This window comes from Balaenoptera borealis (assembly GCF_965194805.1).
Source record: "Balaenoptera borealis genome assembly, chromosome: 15".
Taxonomy (NCBI): Eukaryota; Metazoa; Chordata; class Mammalia; order Artiodactyla; family Balaenopteridae; genus Balaenoptera; species Balaenoptera borealis.
Genome location: NC_138871.1, coordinates 76922705 through 76938913, shown reverse-complemented (window position 1 = coordinate 76938913; position 16209 = coordinate 76922705). Strand labels below are relative to the sequence as shown.

The window sequence follows — 16209 nt, the reverse complement described above, 5'->3', positions numbered from 1 at the left end:
GTAGGCTATTTCCCTTTCTTCAATCCTCCTTGGGGATTTTCTTTCTAATCTCTCTGACGTATATAAAGAAGCCATCAAAGGTAATACAGGAAGGGGGAAAAAAACAGAACAATGGGGCACAAAGTAAGATGGTTAAAAACAAATGCAAATGCATCAAAAAGCACAATAAATTTATTTGTTCTTAATTTTCCATTTAAAAGATTGTGATTATCAACTTGGATTTAAAAAATCAGCTATATGCTTTTTACATGGGACACACCTGGGAATAAGGGTACAAAAAAGTTGAAAATCAAAGAATGGGAAAATAGGTCAGGCAAATAGTAACCAAAAGAAAGTTGACAGCGGCCAAAAAAGATTTTCAAACCAAAAACATTAGCAGGGAAAAAGAAGATCACAACATAGTGGCAAAATGTTCAATTTACCAGAAAGATACAGCAGTTCTAAACCCACATACCACCTATTTAAATAGCCTTAAAATATATATTTTAAAAAACTCAGCCATAAAAAGGAACGAAATTGAGTCATTTGTTGAGACGTGGATGGATCTAGAGACTGTCATACAGAGTGAAGTAAGTCAGAAAGAGAAAAACAAATATCGTATATTAATGCATGTATGTGGAACCTAGAAAAATGGTACAGATGAGCCAGTTTGCAGGGCAGAAGTTGAGACACAGATGTAGAGAATGGACATATGGACACCAAGGGGGGAAAACTGCGGTGAGGTGGGGATGGTGGTGTGCTGAATTGGGCGATTGGGATTGACATGTATACACTGATGTGTATAAAATTGATGCCTAATAAGAACCTGCAGTATAAAAAAACAAACAAAACAACTAAAAAAAAAAATGATAGAATTACAGGGAGAAATGAACAAACTCGCCATAATGATGAGCGATTTTGACACACCGCCATCAAGTATTGATATGTCAAGCACAAAAAATGTTAGAGATTTGAAAAAGTAATTAACAAGTGTGATTTAATATACTTACTAGTATTTGGGAAACGATTCTCCATTGGTCTCTCATGCTTCTCCAAGTCCTGTGAGTGCAGATTTTGTTCTGCACATCTGTTCAAGGCTGGCTGTGTAGTGGACAGCCTTGCAGTACAGAGACAGTGTCTCCCTCCAGAGCAGTTCACTGTCTAGTATAATAAAGGTTAATGTCTCCCTCCAGGACAAGATTTGAGCTGGTTTGCTTGCAGCCCATAATAAAACATTGGAGCTTCCTAAACTTGTGGTTCCTCAGCTGTGAAACAAACCCACTGCACGTCCAGCATCCACAGGATTGCCTCATATCGCCCTCGAGGGGTAAGAAGAATCGGCATAAGCGTGAAACTCAGGCTGCCTGCTCTGCCCTGACTAATAATGTCTTTGTCTCTGATCCAGGAGTCTCGTGTCTCCTGTCAGCATCCGTGACACTGTAGCAGGCTAAGTTACTGGACTGCAAGTAAGATAAATATGAGACCCTTCACAGTTCTTGATATGTGGACCCTTGCACCCAACCGTGGACAATACACCATCTTCCTCGAGCAATACACATGGAACGTGGACAATTTACCTAGCACAGTGCCTGCCGCCTGAAAGACAGTCAATGAATGTTAGCTCTCACTTGCCTCTAGCACTACTGTTCTTCTCACTTCCTTGAGCAGTCAGCAGCCAAAGGGAAGAAATGAATCATGTGAACAGAAATCATAGAGTGTTAAAACCGTCTGAGAGATGGAGATAAGTGGGCACACAGGGAGCTATGGTGTAGAACAACCCCTTCTGCGTTGGCCCTACATTGTGACTTCATTATTTGATTTGAGGCAAGACCATTCCCAGGAACACAAATATTGGATTTCTTTTTTTTCGGCCGCACCGCGCAGCTGATGGGATCTTTAGTTCCCCAACCAGGGATTGAACCCAGGCCATGGCAGTGAAAGCGCTGAGTCCTAACCACTGGACTGCCAGGGAATTCCCAAATATTGGGTATTTATATTCAATTGTCAAGACACTTTCCCAAGGTCCTATGGAAATTAAATCTATATTAACCATTTTCTTATCACTCAGATCAGCAATAACCTAGCTTATTAAACCGTTATGAACTCATGCTTTTAAGGGCCTTCTGAGAATGTGAATTTCTTTCTTTCTTTCCTTTTTTTTTTTTTTTTCTGGCCGTGCCGTGGCTTGCAAGACCTTAGTTCCCCAACCAGGGATCGAACCCAGGTCCTCAGCATTGAGAGCTCAGAGTCCTAACCACTGGACAGCCAGGGAATTCCCAGAATGGGAATTTCTTCATCCTCCCTCCTCCTAGAGCTACAAAAGCTTAACTCATCTTGGATGAGCTTTTTGTGTGTGTGTGTGAAACTGGCTTCTTTTCTTTCTGTAGCAATTTTTGCCACCTACACTCAGATACGGAGGAATTGCACGTGTTAAGTCTCAATCCTATACCTAGAAGCTCACTCTTAACTGACTGGGCAGAATCTCCCGTGTATAAGAGTCTAGGTGTCTGCAAGAAAACTCGAGGTCCGACCCCTACTCTGTAGCCATGATCCAGGGAGAAGGGGTGTCGAACGGTCCAGGCTTTGAATCCATGGCGGGAGGGCTGTTATGCTTCTCTGTTACATGCCTGCTATACTCCTTTCCCAATCATCCCAGCCCCATGTAGTCCAACGTGACTAGGGCTTTGGGGACAGTCGTGATCTTCATCACATTTCCCTTGTGGCCAGTCTCAGCTCATCACTGTAGCCCCTTAAATAGCATATCCACTGCCAAGACACTGGTGCCCAGGGTAAGTCTTATTGAGGATCTCCTGGCAAAGAGGAGATGTTATTCTGCGTGCACTCCGAAACACCTGCTATAAATCTATTCTTCCCCCAAGTTCTTCTCCCCAGAGAAGCTCCTCCTTCCTTCTCTCTCTCTACCTCCCAAATCTCCTCCTTTTTCCTCACCAACCAATCTGCTCCAGCGAGCGCTCTGTACAATTCCTCCTTCTCTGAACCTGGGGCTGTCTGTGTACTCCACTCAGCAAATCCAAAGCCCAACGAAATAGTCCATCTACCGTTTTGCCAGACACCTTCCTGGGGGGCCACCACTCCCTTCTATCTGTGTGCAGGATTTGCAACACTAGGACTCACGTAGCTGGACACCCGCCCTTATCACGTTTCCTTATGGGGCCAGGTTCTCCGCATCCATTCTTTTTTATTTATTTATTTATTTATTTATTTATTTATTTATTTATTTATTTATTTATGGCTGTGTTGGGTCTTCGTTTCTGTGCGAGGGCTTTCTCTAGTTGCAGCACGCGGGGGCCACTCTTCATCGCGGTGCATGGGCCTCTCACTATCGCGGCCTCTCTTGTTGCGGAGCACAGGCTCCAGATGCGCAGGCTCAGTAGTTGTGGCGCACGGGCTTAGTTGCTCTGCAGCATGTGGGATCCTCCCAGACCAGGGCTCGAACCCGTGTCCCCTCCATTGGCAGGTGGATTCTCAACCACTGCGGCACCAGGGAAGCCCTCCGCATCCATTCTTGTATTCAGTTCTTCTTGCAGATGAAGAGACTGAGAGGCCAGAGCTGAAGTCAGTTGCTGAGGGTTACCCAGGGACTCCAGAGGTCCGGGGGGAGGGCAATCTGAGAAATGCAGTAGATAACATCAACACTGCCCAACAGCTGAGACCCAGTCTTTAGCCTGGGGCTTTTCCTAAACGATTGTAGAGGCCCTGGGGTGTCCAGTGTGTTAGAAGAGCAGTGAGGGCCTCTCTGAGGCTGCCTTCCTGGCAGGAACTTGCAAAGGTTTAACTGCAAACAATTAGAGGACCGGTCAGAGGTGTGGGTGGAGTTAAGAGAGCCAAAGGGATGTCAAAGCCCTTAGAGCCATACACACTACTATACACAAAATAGATAATCAACAAGGACCTACTGTAGAGCACAGGGAGCTCTACTCAATATTCTGTAATAACCTAAATGGGAAAAGAACCTGAAAAAGAACAGATATATGTATATGTATAACTGAATCACTTTGTTGTTCACCTGAAACTAACACAACATTGTAAATCGACTATACTCCAAAAAAAAAAAAAAAAGTCCCTAGAACCAGCATCAGAGGAAGCGTGAATGGTTCTAGGCTGAAGGGACCAGGGGAAGGAACTGTGTCACCTGCAAAGAGGGTGTGTGTGTGTGTGTGTGTGTGTGTGTGTAAGGTGGGGATGAATACCTAGTTCTTTCTCTCCTCCTGCCCTGCTATCTTATGTTAGTGCCTCCCAAACATGAGCAGAAGCGAGGGAGCAGGGGCACATGGGTGATGCAGTCCTATCTGTCAGCCTCCCAGGGAAGATCAGGGCAAAGAAGGGGTGGCAAGTGGAATATGTAAAAAATTAATAAACAGAAATCTCAACCAATAGAGTCGGGAGACCAGAAGGGGGAGCTCTCACATCCTGCGACTGTAGCAGAGCTCAACAGGAAGAAGAAAGATTCCTCCTCTTTCCTGGCAAGGACTCAGCCAATGAAAAGCCATGGATTCTTTGCTTACTAGAGCCCTCCCACCTTCCTTTCCCCTCTACAAAAGTGTTCTCCTTCCCTTGCTGTGCAGGGACTTGCACATGGCTGGTCTGGTTGCAGATCCCGAGTTGCAATTCTCTGCTGACCCGAATAAACCCATTTTTGCTGACAGTCTATTCTTTCAGGTCATCAAATATAACCAGCACCACCAATGCAAGAGAATGGGGAGGGTAGGAGAAGCAGCCACTGTTGAGTGAGAGAGCTCCTAAACTGGCAGGGGAGAGACAGACTGCATGATCTCCAAGGGCTGTGCGAGGGTCCTTGCCATCCTTTGAAAAAGGATGAAACATGTCACTCGAAGATCCCACCAGACACCCGAATGGATCCAGGATGACGCATTTCAGGGAGAGGGTTGGGTGTGGGAGGCTATTTCAACCATGGTCAGCAGAACGCCCTCCAGCCCTCCAGCAGGTCTATAACCACACACAGCTGCCCTCAGAGCTGTGGCCACCTGAAGTCACACCCTGAGCTCAGGTCTTCTGGCCCCTGACATGTGGCCATAGAGAGACAGCTTAACGACCAAACAAAGAGAACTCAAAGGATCTCTATGTCATGGCTCAAGTCCACTTTACAACAGATGTAAAAGTATGCTGTCCTGGACACCAGCCTCGGAAGTGTCCTCAAAACACCCTTGGTTCCCTCGGTGCCTATATGAGTCTGTAATTCTTGACTTTATCAAAACACTTTCTCTATTTGCCACAGGGTCCCAAATTGATCCACACCACAACTCAGACTTGCAAAGAAAACAGATTTTTAAATTTCGTAGGGGGTAGATTCAATCTTCCCAATAAGCTACCACCCACGGAATAGAAAGAAAAGCAAAACGTCTTTAGTCCATTCCAGAGACTTCATCTGATGCATAAGTTTAAATTGCTCCTCCAGATGATGGCACTTGGGCAGCTTATTCTCGGCTTTCCATCCCCTCCTCCTGCCTCCCTGCAGAAGGGCATCTGGGATACGGATGGGGGTGGGTCTCTGACTTGTGGCCCCATAGCAGAGGGATGGGCCCTCCAATCTTCAAGGTGGTTCCGATCCTCCCTGGTCTCCACTGGTTTGCCTCTGTCCTGGCCTGACGTGACTCCAAGCATGGAATTTAGTGAGATGTGGGCCTGGGGAGCCCCGGAGGTCTGAGGCCAGGAGGGGTCTGGCCTTGTGTGGCCAGGTGTTGCCGACTGTGTTTACTTTGCAAAGACCAGATGAAGCCTGTGCTGGGTGGCCCGTGATGGAGCCCACACCCAGCCTGACGTCAAACCAGGAGTCAGCTGGCCCAGCGGTAGAACTAGGGTCCTCAGAAGCCCCATTGTCACCTAAAAGTAGGGGTGTCTGTGCTGTACCTCTGGGCTCCGTAAATGGACCTCTTTCACCTTATATAATCTACCTCCTGGGCTCCTGGCCCAGGGCATCCGAGAACTGGTGAGCAGGCTGTGAGCCAGGGGAAACCAGCCGCGATCAGGCTGGTCCTGCCAAGCTGCGGCCCTGGAGGGGCAACCCTGGCTCTCGCGAGGAGCGGAAGATGCCAGAGGGCTACGCGAGGGCCTGACTGCTGTCTGGCAGGAGGTCTCCTGCCCCAGAAATGCCCTGCCCCAGTCCCAGCTCCCACTACCGGATCATGTAATACGTAGCTAAAGCTTACACTTAATGCAGCCGCAAAGCTGGATCACATGCACAAAAAAGCTGGGGGAGGGGGTACTGACAGCTGGAAAAAAATCATGCAAATGATCGCGCTAACTCTGTTCTTCACGCTTAGGGTTCAGGGCCTCGAAAAGTCTGGATCTGGCCCTTATAATGAGCTCTCCCTCCCAGGAGCTTAACTCAGAGAAAGAGCATTCTCTTGCTCATTCTGCGACCTTTGTCAGAGGGTGAACGCGGCCCAACTCCTGCTCCTTTGACATTTCCAAGCCCTGCCCTCGGCTGGGCCCTGGGCAGACGCTGAGAAGACATGGTTCCCGGCCTTGAGTGTTCACAGTCTCACAGGGGAGACAGACCTATAGGATGAACGATATTTACAAATAATTTCTAGTTTTGAAATGCCCTCCACATGCCAAGATTTTTACATACCTATTCTTCCCGACGACCCTAGGGGTGAGTATATCTCCAAGTTACCGATGGGGAAACACACTCAGAGCGGCGGTCAGGGCCACCCAGCCCGAGATTCGCATCTATGGGTTCAAGGCTGCTCCGCTGCCCTGTGCCACCTTCAGCCATGATGCTTCGGGCATCCTGAGGGTCTCCTCCCAGACATCCAGGACTGCAGGGCAGGTAAGTCTGTTCAGCTGTCCTCCTCAGGCACAGGCAGATCGGGCTCGGCCCCATGAAGGGAGCCCCGCCTCTTGGCCTCTTGATTGACACGAGGGTCCCTCAGGGCCTTCGCACAAACTGCATTGTGGGAGGAGCGCAGGAGGAGGGAGCGTGTGCTCGCTGACCTGGGCTCGGGGCTGGGGCTGGCAGAGCCCCGCCGTCCGGGAGGGCAGGACCTGCTGCTGTTGCAGCAGCACCCAGAGCCTCAGTGGAAAGCGGACGGCTGGGCGTGAGTCAGAAATGGCCGGAAACGGAAGACCCCAACAAAGGTTTAATGAAGGGTCCAGTACAGCCTGTGGGCGGGATCGGGGGATTCCAATGCCAGATTTAGCACATAAAAAATACAGGATGCCCGGTTGAATTTGAATTTCATCTAAACAACAAATGATTTTTTCTTTTAGGATGAATACTTGTAGCTCTAATATTGGGGACATACACTAAAAAATTATTTGCTATATAAGCAGATAGGGTAGGGGGTCCCCCCAGAAAGAGAACTAAGCGTCACTTTCTTGACATAAGAGAAGCCATTTTAGCCTAAGCCACTTTGTGAGCTAAGCCTGGCCACAATGCTTGTCCTGGAACAGGTCTCAGTGATAATGATCTTAAGAGAACAAAAGGACAAACTTATCAGGTGAGAGAAGTAACCACAGCAAAGATAACAAATCAGTTGTAAAAACTCCCAGTTCTATTTCAATGGTAAAGACTAGCCTAAAGCACTGTCTTGAGCTGTTTTGCAGAATTTAAATCCCCCCTGGGCGCTCAACCACCAGATCAATAGGACCTAAGGGATAATAATGTTGACCTTTTCTGACCCTCAGGACTTCAGTCAACTAAAGCTTGAACTCTGCCCACGCTGCCCAAGCTCCTTCATGAATATACATGTACTCTTAGTTTAAAACTGCCCCAATTTTGCTGTTCGGAGAAACACTGCTTTGGGAAAGATCTCCGTTTTCTCCTTGCTTGCTGCAAGTAATAATAAATCCTTCCTTCTCCTGATCTTTGACTCAGTTGTGTTTTTTGGCTCAACACCCACCAAGAGGCAAACCACAGTTTTCAGGTAATAGTTATTTCTCTGAAATTCAAATCTAATGGGGAATCCTGTTTTTTTTTTTTTTTTTTTGGCAATACAAAGTTAAGGACATCCAAGGATAGCTACAGCAGGCAGCTGGGCAGGGAGGGTGATGGGAGAGATGGTGGGAGGGAAATGCCCCCCAGGAACCTGGTGGAGCTGGAGGTCCCCAAGGGCCAGAGCTCAGCAAGGCAGGAGGGAATGGGCAGAGGGGGTGGCAAGAGGAGGAGTAATTAAATGTATGACTACCTCCCTCCTCTAGGACCTACAGTTACTACTCTCACTGCCTACAGCACCAAGTTCCATGCTTTAGCATTAGGGAGTCTTTCCCCTCTAAGCTCCTGAGACACACCCACTGCTCTGAGCAGGCAGTACTCCTGGGTGAACCATCAATTCACTGTGGCTCAATGCAGCCTCAGGGCCTTTGCTTATGCTGTCCCCTCGGGCAGTCTTGGAATTTAGAGTTGGAACAGTCCTCAGAGGAATCTGTTCTCACCCCCTTATGGGCCAGAGAGGAAACATCAGGCTTGGCAGGTTGAAAAGACACACTTAAAGCCACTTCTCTTCCAGCCAACCAACCCTCCTTGGCCTTTAAGGTCCTACCCGCGTCTCTGCCAGGAAGCCATCAAGGTTCTGCTGGGCCTGCCCTTAGACAAGTAACTATGGCTCTCTCCATTTCATCACAGGCTCTTCTGTCCTACTTGCTGCCTGTCTCTGTGTCCCTTTTCCCTGACCGGAGTATAAAGTTCTTTTTCTAAGCCTTCCCTCAGCACAGTGCTGGGAATGTAAATGCAATGATTTTCTTTTTAAATTATACCCTTTGATTATAGTTCAACAATGTAATCATAGTTATTAAATAATTAAAGATCCGCCTAATTTGGTACTTGTGGTAAGTGGGGAAAAAAAAGAATCAGGGTTTGGAATCAGATAACCTGGGTTTGTTTACATTTTTTTTTTTCGAGAAATCTTTGCTGAGTCTACTCCAGTGAAAGAAATTCTTATTGCAGCTGCCATTGTCACACAGGATGGGGGAATCGCATGTCCTGTCCTGGTAGAATGAGGACCTTTCTGATGGATGTTTAAACTCCTGCTTTCTTCACCACTTCTAGGACGTGACAGCATTTGAACAAGATTAATGTTTCAACATAAAGTTTAATTTTTTAATTAAAACCAAGAGTACCAAACATTGTTTTCATTTATTTTCTTACAAGGATTGTTGATGCAAATGATTTATGATGATTTTTCCATGGAGAAAGAATTTACTCTGGCTTTTTCTTTTCTTTTCTTTCTTTTCTTAGATGTGCTGATTTTTTAAAAATTATTTTATCAAAGTTAGTTGATTCACAATGTTGTGTTAATTTTTGCTGTATAGCAAAGTGATTCAGTTATACATATATACACATTCTTTTTCATATTCTTTTCCATTATGGTTTATCACAGGATATTGAATATAGTTCCCTATGCTATACAGTAGGACCTTGTTGTTCTATCAATATATATAGTAATTTGCATCTGCTAATCCCAAACTCCCAATCCATCCCTTCCCCACTGCCCTCCCCTTGGCACCCACAAGTCTGTTCTCTATGTCTGTTTCTGTTTCATAGATAAGTTCATTTGTGTGTCATATTTTAGATTCCACATGTAAGTGATATCATATGATATTTGTCTTTGTCTGACTTACTTCACTTAGTATGATAATCTCTCGGTCCATCCATATTGCCACAAATGGCATTATTTCATTCTTTTTTATGGCTGAGTAGTATTCCATTGTGTATATGTAATACATCTTCTTTACCCATTCATCTGTTGATGGACATTTAGGTTGTTTCCATGTCTTGGCTGTTGTGAATAGTGCTGCTGTGAACATTGGGGTGCATGTATCTTTTTTAATTAGAGTTTTGCCAGGTATATGCCCAGGAGTGGGATTGCAGGATCACATGGTAACTCTACTTTTAGTTTTTTTGTTTTTTGGTTTTTTTGGCCACACTGTGCAGCATGCAAGATCTTAGTTCCCTGACCAGGGATGGAACCTGTGCTCCCTGCAGTAGAAGTGCAGAGTCCTAACCACTGGACCACCAGGGAATTTCCTATTTTTCGCTTTTTGAGGAACTTTCATCCTGTTTTCCATAGTGGCTGCACCAACGTACATTCCCACCAACAGTGCAGGAGGGTTCCCTTTTCTCCACACCCTCTCCAGCATTTGTTATTTGTAGACTTTTTAATGATGGCCATTCTGACTGGTTTGAGGTGGTACCTCGTTGTAGTTTTGATTTGCGTTTTTCTAATAATTAGCAATGTTGAGCATCTTTTCATGTGCCTACTGGCCATCTGTATGTCTTCTTTAGAGAAATGTCTATTAAGATCTTCTACCCATTTTTCTTTTTTTTTGGCTGCACTATGAGGCTTGCAGAATCTCAGTTCCCCAAACAGGGATTGAACCCAGGCCATGGCAGTGAAAGCCCAGAATCCTAACCACTAGGCCACTGGGGAACTCCTGTCTTCTGCACATTTTTCGATTGGGTTGTTTTTTGTTGTTGTTGTTGAGTTGTATGAGCTGTTTGTATGTTTTCTTTTGTTTTTTGACCACAACACACAGCTTGTGGGATCTTAGTTCCCCGACCAGGGATCGAACCCTTGCCCCTGCCATGGAAGTGGGGATTCTTAATCACTGGACCGCCAGGGAAGTCCCAGAGCTGTTTGTATATTTTGAAAATTAAGCCCTTGTAGGTCACATGATTTGCAAATATTTTCTCCCAATCCGTAGGTTGTCCTTTTGTTTTGTTTATGGTTTCCTTTGCTGTACAAAAGCTTGTAAGTTCGATTAGGTCTCATTTGTTTATTTTTGCTTTTATTTCTATTGCCTTGGGAGACTGACCTAAGAAAACATTGGTATGACTTACGTCAGAGCATGTTTTGCCTATGTTCTCTTCTAGGAATTTTATGGTGTCATGCCCTATATTTAAGTCTTTAAGCCATTTTGAGTTTATTTTTGTGTTAGCTTTTGCTTTTCTTAACTTGGGGGTTCCCTGGATGAGTTTCAAGGAGACTATGAACTCTTTTAAATAGTGCAGAGAACGTTGTTCTTTGGTGTTCCCAGCAGCCCCCTCGGCCTCTTCCCTCTGCTCATCCTGTACACACCCCCCCCCCGAGCCCTCTCCACGTAGGGTGGCCAGCTGTCACCACACACGTGCAGAGCACCGGCCTGGGGAGGAGTTAAATGCACAGCGTTTATTGACAATATATCCTTACACATATCAACTATTAGTTCATGCTTGCTGATAGAGCAACTTGTATAACATTTTTATTTTTCAGAAACAGTTCTTTTAATTCAAAACAATGTTATGCAATTATCTGTCAGCAAGGATGTGGCTTTTGGTTTTTTGGGGTTTTTAAATTAATTAATTAATTAATTTTTTGGCTGCGCTGGGTCTTCGTTGCCGTGCGCGGGTTTTTCTCTAGTTGCGGTGAGCGGGGGTTACTCTTCGTTGCAGTGCGGGGGCTTCTCATTGCAGTGGCTTCTCTTCATTGCAGAGCACGGGCTCTAGGCACACGGGCTTCAGTAGTTGTGGCTCATGGGCTCTAGAGCGCAGGTTCAGTAGTTGTGGTACACGGGCTTAGTTGCTCCGCGGCATGTGGGATCTTCCCAGACCAGGGCTTGAACCCGTGTCCCCTGCATTGGCGGGCAGATTCTTAACCACTGTGCCACCAGGGAAGCCCAAGGATGTGGTTTTTATGTATTGTGAATTTTCACATTCCTGAAGAAAAAGCTTTTTAAAAAATCACGGAGGTCCGGTGCAATATTTCCTATTGCAGCAATCACCCTTTTCCTCGGGAACAAGCGACAATTAAGGTACAGTGTTGTCATCTATGCTACAAGCTTCCAGAGCTTTTCTCTCCCCTTCCTTCTGTGACCGCCCCTGACCCCCACACACATTGCCAGAGCTTTGGTGACACAGTGCAGCACATCCATAGACAGTCCTTTATGAGTTAATAGCTTTGCAGTTTTCCCCAAGAACAATAGTCATATTTGTGGGACTCAAGGGCTATTTCTGGTGATGAAGGAAAGAAGGAAGGGAGGCAGGAAGGAGGGAAAGGAAAGAAAGAAAGGGAGAAAGAAAGAAAGAAAGAGAAGGAAGGAAGGAAGGAAGAAAAAGAAAGAAAGGAAGAACGGAGGGAGGGAGGGAAAGAAGGAAGGAAGGAAGGAAGGAAGGAAGGGAGGAAGGAAGGGGGCTGACAGTGTTGAAAGGCTGCACGAGGCGCCCTTGGCCAGTCCCCAGGGTCCATCTGCTCTGCTCTCGCTGAAATATCCTCCCTCTGCCATTTCCACCTCTTGAGAACCTCACAGTCCTTCAAATACACCTCCTCCTTGTGTGACACTTTCCTTCCTTCTACTGTGATCATTTTCTGTCATCGGCTGGGACCTTTAAGATGACGGCAGGGCCTAGTCCTGAGCCAGAAGAAAGGATATTGCAAAAGGTAGGCCGAAGGGAAGGGGTATCATGGGACCTGTATCGGGAATGACTGCCAGGGAGAAACAACATAAAACAGATCTCTGGCAAGCCGCAGAAGCATCTCATGACGGCACTGCCAGAGGCAGGCAGGGCTCCGAGCAGAGGGCCAGCGGGGGAATTAGAACGGCCACCCGTGCAGGCAGAGGGCAGAGAGGCAACTCTTCATTTCTATGCACTGCGATTTTTTTTTTCCCCCTGAGGGTAAGAATGGAGCAGAGAAGATGTTCAAGAGATATTCTTGAGTGAGAATGAATCAGTGAATGGTTTTCCAGAGGCTGGGGGATTTCAGGGGCTCTGAGTCACAAGGGAAAATGGAATGCCTGCATCCAAGCTGCAGAGGAAGCAGTAAGCTCGTTACTCATGGTCGGGGCCTTGCTGGTGAGGGAGCAGCTGTGTCCCGCATCCAGCAAAGGCCCTGGTTTGGCCAGTGAGACTCGACATCACTGTCCAAAGGAAGGGCATTAAAGGACCCTCTGGATCTGATTTCTCTCTGTATCAAATTTTCTAAGGCTTGAACATCAAATACCGAGAATATGAGTATCTCAATTTTCTTCTTTATACTTTCCTAGATTTTAAAAATGTTTTGCTCGATCAGAGTGCTTCGCCGTGACATCCCCATTCCCTTCCCCCATTCCTGCACATTTGGCTCTCCAACGGTGTTTCACTCACGTCCGGGGTCATTGTCCAACAGAGCCTGGTCTCGGAGCGAGGCTGAAATTCAGCCTGGGCCCCATCGGTCAAGCCCTGCTTCAGAACAGAGGAGGGGCGCCTTTTCATGGTTCATCTGCCCAGATGGGGCACCTGTTTCTAATTCTCTCAAAGGTACCGTATGTGTTGGCCGAGGCCGGGCTGACATTCCCTGGGGATCGAGTCTAGATGAAGGTACCTCTCTGCCACCATCACCCACCTGGGATGTGCTGCTGGATCCCAGTGGACTCGGCCACGTTTGCCAGGCCCCCCTGACATCGCTAGAGGCACAGCCTTCAGCCCAGGACGCCACCGTGCCTGTGAGCAGGGCCCTCGTGAGGTGCATAGTGGCTCTGCTTTCTCTGAGGTCCTCAAAACCACATTATGCCAGGAAAAGTGCTACACGTTGTCAGGTGGCTTCAAAGCCCCAGTCACGCAGAGCTGTAGTGAAGCCGTGCATCCTATGTTAACTTCACTCTGGGATTAACTTAACTGCGGAGGATGAGGGGGTGCTGGGAGAGGGAATACATCTGAGTGACAGGTGATCTTCTCTGCTGACCTTCAATTATCCCTCCCCTGGGAGGGCTGAGGGGTCCTTACTGAGTCTAGCTTGTCGTGTCTGGGCTGTCTTCTGGAGGATACACTCTGCCTCACATTTTAATGCTTTCCGGAGACTCCTCTGTCCCCCAGGCAGACAGATATCTGGTGGCTGGTCCCACCAGTGACCCAGACAGGCCCACACCTGGCTGCTCCCCGCTTAGGGGCAGACATGTTCTTCCGGCCTCCTCTTGTTACTTCTAGAATCAGAAAGAACAGGTTCATCCGTCTTCTTTCCTTCCTTTCAGCGTAAATGGCAGCTACCACACAGTTCAGAAACGCTCAGGGTGGAACCCAGGGGAACGGGTGTGAGCAGACACTGGTGGCTTCCTACCCTACAGCGCCCCCTTTCTGTCTTGGTCAGTAGCAGGCGGCCGTAAATTCAAGGACCCCTTTCCAGCCTCGAGAGATGAATCTTAATTGGTTGAAAGCAGTGGTCTTGGGGGAATTCCCTGGCTGTCCAGTGGTTAGGCCTCATGCTTCCACTGCCAGGGACCGGGGTTCAATCCCTGGTCAGGAAACTAAGATCCACAAGCCGTGCAGTGCAGCCGAAAAAAGAAAGAAAGAAAGAAAGAAAGAAAGAAAGAAAGAAAGAAAGAAAGAAAGAAAGAAAGAAAGAAAGAAAGAAAGAAAGAAAAGAAAGCAGTGGTTTCGGCACCCAGGCACCCAGCCTCTGCTCTGGGCTGGCCATCCTGTTCGGCGTGGCCACCCCAGGAGAGAGTCTTCCCCCACCCCTCACCCAGAGCCTGGCCCCTGCTCAGATCCAGGCACATCCTGGGATCCACGTAATGCGTGAGGCTCCGCTGTCTCACAGCTTTACCCCCAGCCCCCTTACACCCCTGCCAGGGCTGTGTGGAAACTTCAGAGACCTTCCCTCTCTCATCCATCACTGGCCTGCACTGTTTACCCCTGGGACACCCGCTCACTTAGGCAGTGACCCTTTAGCTCAGGTGGTGCTGTGCTTTCTGTATGATGTTCCCAGTTCAGGAGTATCTGGCAAGGCAGGAAGGCCCCGGGCTCCAGGAGGACCCGGTGCACCTCGGGGCCGGCCTAGTGTTCACAGGCCTCTCTGTGATCTCCCTCAGGCTGGGGGGGAAGAAATCTCTCTTCGGTACTACTCTCAAAGGCACCCCCTGCAGGACACCAGCAAAGCGCTTCCTTGACCTTGGGCATTTGTTAAAGGCACATCAGGCCTGCTTTGTAAAATTCCCTGAGGCTCGTAACAGGGAGGAGAAAGCACCGGGAGAACACATGTTAGTGTCTCAGGGAATTGTCCCTCTGCCTCTTCCAAGGAAATCTGCCTCTTCCTGTACCAGCCTGCCTTAGGTTTGTGCCGAGTGGGAAGGGCTGTCTCTGGTCATAGGGGCACAGGGCTGGGCTGTGAGCGGGAGTGCTGGGATTGGCCAGTGGGTGGGGGCGGAACTTGCTGACCAGTCCAGCAGGGGAAGGAGGGGCAGGAGGAGGTCACAGTCAGCTACCCTCCAAGGCCAGGGTTTGGGTTTCCAGACCTCCTGGGACCACCACGTATATATGCGTCTGGCTCTGATGGGGAGAGCTGAGATCCAACAAGTCCAGTGGGGGCCAGATGCAGTGTGCTGGGCCCTGTAGGAGAGCTTGACAAGGCTCTGGCTCGTTGAGGATCCCTCGGTCTGGTGGGGAGGCAGCCTCAGGCACTGACATGCAGACTGTGGAGAGAGAGGCCAGACCTCGGTGCACCTGAAAAGTTGATTCCTGTTTGGGGGGCGGGGGTGGGGTCTATGGAATCTTAAAAGGCTTCTCGGATGGATGAGGTAGGGCTTAAGGTGACCTTTGTTAGGGAGTTGACAGGAGTCCGACGGGGCCTGGGGTGGGGGGAATGGGGGAATGCATTTTAGACAGAGGTGACAGCTTCTGGATGGCAGATATAGTCAGGCTGAAACATCATCGGTATGTGGGGAGGGGGAGGGCCGTGGAAATAAGCTTGTGGCCAAATCACAAAGAGGACTGAATGGGGACAGGGGCAGGGGATGTATTTAACTTCAGTTTGAATTGTTATCACCCTCACGGTTTAAAGGCCCTTGTCCCCAGGCCCAGCTCTCACCTTTTCCTCCCCTCCAAGTTTTTAGCCAGTTCTTTCAGTATTTACCACCATAGGTCTAAATATTACACATGTATTACTCCTGTTTGATTTTCCGATTTTAAATGCCATTCACTGAATCTTCACTCTAAAAGATGATTTCACTCCTTCCCACTATACAGAAACATATTTCCTATCCCTTCAAATATAGTTACACTATAATTCTAGTTAGAAACATATTTTGTGTTTACATTATTACTGTATCAGTGATATTCAAGCTGAATTATACAGTGTACCATGGTAACTTTTCCTTTCTCGCTTATTTTTGTGCTTTTCCTGAAATTCATCATTGTCTTTGTTTTGTGTTGTTTAAATTTCTAAGTACTCATCACTAATTAAACTCCAAACTTCGTGTCAAGTATATAAATCTCTGTTCAAGATGTTCAGAAGCCTGTGG

At 47.6% G+C, this 16209-nt stretch overlaps 1 long non-coding RNA gene across 2 annotated transcripts in view; it reads left to right on the top strand.

Annotated features, from left to right (window-relative positions):
- LOC309612582 overlaps positions 1 to 12565 on the top strand; it is a 38418-nt gene extending 25853 nt beyond the window's left edge. Inside the window, exons 3-4 of one of the 2 annotated variants that reach the window (XR_014235290.1) lie at positions 1173 to 1306; positions 1385 to 12565. This is a non-coding gene — a long non-coding RNA (uncharacterized lncRNA). Of the gene's footprint in view, positions 1 to 1172 lie in introns of both variants that reach the window. The other variant, XR_014235291.1, reaches the window with a different exon arrangement.
- The last annotated feature ends 3644 nt before the right edge of the window (positions 12566 to 16209 follow it).